Source organism: Podarcis bocagei, assembly GCF_964188305.1.
Source record: "Podarcis bocagei genome assembly, chromosome: W".
Taxonomy (NCBI): domain Eukaryota; kingdom Metazoa; phylum Chordata; class Lepidosauria; order Squamata; family Lacertidae; genus Podarcis; species Podarcis bocagei.
This window is the reverse complement of record NC_138131.1, coordinates 26,675,131-26,681,516: the sequence shown is the minus strand read 5'-3', so window position 1 is coordinate 26,681,516 and position 6,386 is coordinate 26,675,131.

Here is a 6,386-nt window from a genome sequence, read left to right as displayed (position 1 = left end):
CTCGTAAGCTGTGACGGTGAGTGCAGGCTCCGCCCCCTAGGCCAGATGGAGTTGGCAGAAAAGGGAGCAGCCCAATCAGCACTCACTAGAGCAGCAGCAGCAGCAGTATCCCAGAATCCTCCCTCAGGCCTCTTAAGCTGTGGCGGTGAGTGCAGGCTCTGCCCCCTAGGCCACATGGAGTTGGCAGGAAAGGGAGTGGCCCACCTAGCACTCACTAGAGCTGCAGCAGCAGTGTCCCGGAAGCCTCCCTCAGGCCTCTTAAGCTCTGGCGGTGAGTGCAGGCTCTGCCCCCTAGGCCAGATGGAGTTCGCAGGAAAGGGAGCGGCCCACTCAGCACTCACTAGTACAGCAGCAGCAGTGTCCCGGAAGCCTCCCTCAGGCCTCTTAAGCTGTGGCGGTGAGTGCAGGCTCCGCCCCCTAGGCCAGATGGAGTTGGCAGGAAAGGGAGCGGCCCACCCAGCACTCACTAGAGCAGTAGCAGCAGTTTCCCGGAAGCCTCCCTCAGGCCACTTTAGCTGTGGCGGTGAGTGCAGGCTCCGCCCCCTAGGCCAGATGGAGTTGGCAGGAAAGGGAGCGGCCCACCCAGCACTCACTAGAGCAGTAGCAGCAGTTTCCCGGAAGCCTTCCTCAGGCCTCTTAAGCTGTGGCGGTGAGTGCAGGCTCCGCCCCCTAGCCCAGATGGAGTTGGCAGGAAAGGGAGCGGCCCACCCAGCACTCACTACAGCAGCAGCAGTGTCCCGGAGGCCTCCCTCAGGCCTCTTAAGATGTGGCGGTGAGTGCAGGCTCCGCCCCCTAGGCCAGATGGAGTTGGCAGGAAAGGGAGCAGCCCACCCAGCACTCACTAGAGCAGCAGCAGCAGCAGTATCTCAGAAGCCTCCCTCAGGCCTCTTAAGCTGCGGCGGTGAGTGCAGGCTAAGCCCCCTAGGCCAGACGGAGTTGGCAGGAAAGGGAGTGGCCCACCTAACACTCACTAGAGCAGCAGCAGCAGCAATGTCCAGGCAGCATCCCTCAGGCCTCTTAAGCTGTGGCGGTGAGTGCAGGCTCTGCCCTCTAGGCCACATGGAGTTGGCAGGAAAGGGAGTGGCCCACCTAGCACTCACTAGAGCAGCAGCAGCAGTGTCCCGGAAGCCTCCCTCAGGCCTCTTAAGCTCTGGCGGTGAGTGCAGGCTCTGCCCCCTAGGCCAGATGGAGTTGGCAGGAAAGGGAGCGGCCCACTCAGCACTCACTAGTACAGCAGCAGCAGCGTCCCGGAAGCCTCCCTCAGGCCTCTTAAGCTGTGGCGGTGAGTGCAGGCTCCGCCCCCTAGGCCAGATGGAGTTGGCAGGAAAGGGAGCGGCCCACCTAGCATTCACTACAGCAGCAGCAGCAGTGTTCCGGAAGCCTCCCTCAGGCCTCTTAAGTTGTGGCGGTGAGTGCAAGCTCCGCCCCCTAGGCCAGATGAAGTTGGCAGGAAAGGTAGCGGCCCACCCAGCAGTCACTAGAGCAGCAGCAGCAATGTCCAGGAAGCCTCCCTCAGGCCTCTTAAGCTGTGGCGGTGAGTGCAGGCTCCGCCCCCTAGGCCAGATGGAGTTGGCAGGAAAGGGAGCGGCCCACCCAGTACTCACTAGAGCAGTAGCAGCAGTTTCCCGGAAGCCTCCCTCAGGCCACTTTAGCTGTGGCGGTGAGTGCAGGCTCCGCCCCCTAGGCCAGATGGAGTTGGCAGGAAAGGGAGCGGCCCACCCAGCACTCACTAGAGCAGTAGCAGCAGTTTCCTGGAAGCCTCCCTCAGGCCTCTTAAGCTGTGGCGGTGAGTGCAGGCTCCGCCCCCTAGCCCAGATGGAGTTGGCAGGAAAGGGAGCGGCCCACCCAGCACTCACTACAGCAGCAGCAGTGTCCCGGAGGCCTCCCTCAGGCCTCTTAAGATGTGGCGGTGAGTGCAGGCTCCGCCCCCTAGGCCAGATGGAGTTGGCAGGAAAGGGAGCAGCCCACCCAGCACTCACTAGAGCAGCAGCAGTATCTCAGAAGCCTCCCTCAGGCCTCTTAAGCTGCGGCGGTGAGTGCAGGCTAAGCCCCCTAGGCCAGACGGAGTTGGCAGGAAAGGGAGTGGCCCACCTAACACTCACTAGAGCAGCAGCAGCAGCAATGTCCAGGAAGCATCCCTCAGGCCTCTTAAGCTGTGGCGGTGAGTGCAGGCTCTGCCCCCTAGGCCTGATGGAGTTGGCAGGAAAGGGAGCGGCCCACCCAGCACTCACTAGAGCAGCATCAGCAGAAGTGTCACGGAAGCCTCCCTCAGGCCTCTTAAGCTGTGGCGGTGAGTGCAGGTTCTGCCCCCTAGGCCTGATGGAGTTGGCAGGAAAGGGAGCGGCCCACCCAGCACTCACTAGAGCAGCAGCAGCAACAGCAGCATCAGCAGTGACCCGTATGCCTCCCTCAGGCCTCTTACGCTGTGGCGGTGAGTGCAAGCTCCGCCCCATAGGCCAGATGCAGTTGGCAGGAAAAGGAGCGGCCCACCCAGCACTCACTAGAGCAGCAGCAGTAGTATCCCAGAAGCCTCCCTCAGGCCTCGTAAGCTGTGACGGTGAGTGCAGGCTCCGCCCCCTAGGCCAGATGGAGTTGGCAGAAAAGGGAGCAGCCCAATCAGCACTCACTAGAGCAGCAGCAGCAGCAGTATCCCAGAATCCTCCCTCAGGCCTCTTAAGCTGTGGCGGTGAGTGCAGGCTCTGCCCCCTAGGCCACATGGAGTTGGCAGGAAAGGGAGTGGCCCACCTAGCACTCACTAGAGCTGCAGCAGCAGTGTCCCGGAAGCCTCCCTCAGGCCTCTTAAGCTCTGGCGGTGAGTGCAGGCTCTGCCCCCTAGGCCAGATGGAGTTCGCAGGAAAGGGAGCGGCCCACTCAGCACTCACTAGTACAGCAGCAGCAGTGTCCCGGAAGCCTCCCTCAGGCCTCTTAAGCTGTGGCGGTGAGTGCAGGCTCCGCCCCCTAGGCCAGATGGAGTTGGCAGGAAAGGGAGCGGCCCACCCAGCACTCACTAGAGCAGTAGCAGCAGTTTCCCGGAAGCCTCCCTCAGGCCACTTTAGCTGTGGCGGTGAGTGCAGGCTCCGCCCCCTAGGCCAGATGGAGTTGGCAGGAAAGGGAGCGGCCCACCCAGCACTCACTAGAGCAGTAGCAGCAGTTTCCCGGAAGCCTTCCTCAGGCCTCTTAAGCTGTGGCGGTGAGTGCAGGCTCCGCCCCCTAGCCCAGATGGAGTTGGCAGGAAAGGGAGCGGCCCACCCAGCACTCACTACAGCAGCAGCAGTGTCCCGGAGGCCTCCCTCAGGCCTCTTAAGATGTGGCGGTGAGTGCAGGCTCCGCCCCCTAGGCCAGATGGAGTTGGCAGGAAAGGGAGCAGCCCACCCAGCACTCACTAGAGCAGCAGCAGCAGCAGTATCTCAGAAGCCTCCCTCAGGCCTCTTAAGCTGCGGCGGTGAGTGCAGGCTAAGCCCCCTAGGCCAGACGGAGTTGGCAGGAAAGGGAGTGGCCCACCTAACACTCACTAGAGCAGCAGCAGCAGCAATGTCCAGGCAGCATCCCTCAGGCCTCTTAAGCTGTGGCGTTGAGTGCAGGCTCTGCCCCCTAGGCCTAATGGAGTTGGCAGGAAAGGGAGCGGCCCACCCAGCACTCACTAGAGCAGCATCAGCAGAAGTGTCACGGAAGCCTCCCTCAGGCCTCTTAAGCTGTGGCGGTGAGTGCAGGCTCTGCCCTCTAGGCCACATGGAGTTGGCAGGAAAGGGAGTGGCCCACCTAGCACTCACTAGAGCAGCAGCAGCAGTGTCCCGGAAGCCTCCCTCAGGCCTCTTAAGCTCTGGCGGTGAGTGCAGGCTCTGCCCCCTAGGCCAGATGGAGTTGGCAGGAAAGGGAGCGGCCCACTCAGCACTCACTAGTACAGCAGCAGCAGCGTCCCGGAAGCCTCCCTCAGGCCTCTTAAGCTGTGGCGGTGAGTGCAGGCTCCGCCCCCTAGGCCAGATGGAGTTGGCAGGAAAGGGAGCGGCCCACCTAGCATTCACTACAGCAGCAGCAGCAGTGTTCCGGAAGCCTCCCTCAGGCCTCTTAAGTTGTGGCGGTGAGTGCAAGCTCCGCCCCCTAGGCCAGATGAAGTTGGCAGGAAAGGTAGCGGCCCACCCAGCAGTCACTAGAGCAGCAGCAGCAATGTCCAGGAAGCCTCCCTCAGGCCTCTTAAGCTGTGGCGGTGAGTGCAGGCTCCGCCCCCTAGGCCAGATGGAGTTGGCAGGAAAGGGAGCGGCCCACCCAGCACTCACTAGAGCAGTAGCAGCAGTTTCCCGGAAGCCTCCCTCAGGCCACTTTAGCTGTGGCGGTGAGTGCAGGCTCCGCCCCCTAGGCCAGATGGAGTTGGCAGGAAAGGGAGCGGCCCACCCAGCACTCACTAGAGCAGTAGCAGCAGTTTCCTGGAAGCCTCCCTCAGGCCTCTTAAGCTGTGGCGGTGAGTGCAGGCTCCGCCCCCTAGCCCAGATGGAGTTGGCAGGAAAGGGAGCGGCCCACCCAGCACTCACTACAGCAGCAGCAGTGTCCCGGAGGCCTCCCTCAGGCCTCTTAAGATGTGGCGGTGAGTGCAGGCTCCGCCCCCTAGGCCAGATGGAGTTGGCAGGAAAGGGAGCAGCCCACCCAGCACTCACTAGAGCAGCAGCAGTATCTCAGAAGCCTCCCTCAGGCCTCTTAAGCTGCGGCGGTGAGTGCAGGCTAAGCCCCCTAGGCCAGACGGAGTTGGCAGGAAAGGGAGTGGCCCACCTAACACTCACTAGAGCAGCAGCAGCAGCAATGTCCAGGAAGCATCCCTCAGGCCTCTTAAGCTGTGGCGGTGAGTGCAGGCTCTGCCCCCTAGGCCTGATGGAGTTGGCAGGAAAGGGAGCGGCCCACCCAGCACTCACTAGAGCAGCATCAGCAGAAGTGTCACGGAAGCCTCCCTCAGGCCTCTTAAGCTGTGGCGGTGAGTGCAGGTTCTGCCCCCTAGGCCTGATGGAGTTGGCAGGAAAGGGAGCGGCCCACCCAGCACTCACTAGAGCAGCAGCAGCAACAGCAGCATCAGCAGTGACCCGTATGCCTCCCTCAGGCCTCTTACGCTGTGGCGGTGAGTGCAAGCTCCGCCCCATAGGCCAGATGCAGTTGGCAGGAAAAGGAGCGGCCCACCCAGCACTCACTAGAGCAGCAGCAGTAGTATCCCAGAAGCCTCCCTCAGGCCTCGTAAGCTGTGACGGTGAGTGCAGGCTCCGCCCCCTAGGCCAGATGGAGTTGGCAGAAAAGGGAGCAGCCCAATCAGCACTCACTAGAGCAGCAGCAGCAGCAGTATCCCAGAATCCTCCCTCAGGCCTCTTAAGCTGTGGCGGTGAGTGCAGGCTCTGCCCCCTAGGCCACATGGAGTTGGCAGGAAAGGGAGTGGCCCACCTAGCACTCACTAGAGCTGCAGCAGCAGTGTCCCGGAAGCCTCCCTCAGGCCTCTTAAGCTCTGGCGGTGAGTGCAGGCTCTGCCCCCTAGGCCAGATGGAGTTCGCAGGAAAGGGAGCGGCCCACTCAGCACTCACTAGTACAGCAGCAGCAGTGTCCCGGAAGCCTCCCTCAGGCCTCTTAAGCTGTGGCGGTGAGTGCAGGCTCCGCCCCCTAGGCCAGATGGAGTTGGCAGGAAAGGGAGCGGCCCACTCAGCACTCACTAGTACAGCAGCAGCAGCGTCCCGGAAGCCTCCCTCAGGCCTCTTAAGCTGTGGCGGTGAGTGCAGGCTCCGCCCCCTAGGCCAGATGGAGTTGGCAGGAAAGGGAGCGGCCCACCTAGCATTCACTGCAGCAGCAGCAGCAGTGTTCCGGAAGCCTCCCTCAGGCCTCTTAAGTTGTGGCGGTGAGTGCAAGCTCCGCCCCCTAGGCCAGATGAAGTTGGCAGGAAAGGTAGCGGCCCACCCAGCAGTCACTAGAGCAGCAGCAGCAATGTCCAGGAAGCCTCCCTCAGGCCTCTTAAGCTGTGGCGGTGAGTGCAGGCTCCGCCCCCTAGGCCAGATGGAGTTGGCAGGAAAGGGAGCGGCCCACCCAGCACTCACTAGAGCAGTAGCAGCAGTTTCCCGGAAGCCTCCCTCAGGCCACTTTAGCTGTGGCGGTGAGTGCAGGCTCCGCCCCCTAGGCCAGATGGAGTTGGCAGGAAAGGGAGCGGCCCACCCAGCACTCACTAGAGCAGTAGCAGCAGTTTCCTGGAAGCCTCCCTCAGGCCTCTTAAGCTGTGGCGGTGAGTGCAGGCTCCGCCCCCTAGCCCAGATGGAGTTGGCAGGAAAGGGAGCGGCCCACCCAGCACTCACTACAGCAGCAGCAGTGTCCCGGAGGCCTCCCTCAGGCCTCTTAAGATGTGGCGGTGAGTGCAGGCTCCGCCCCCTAGG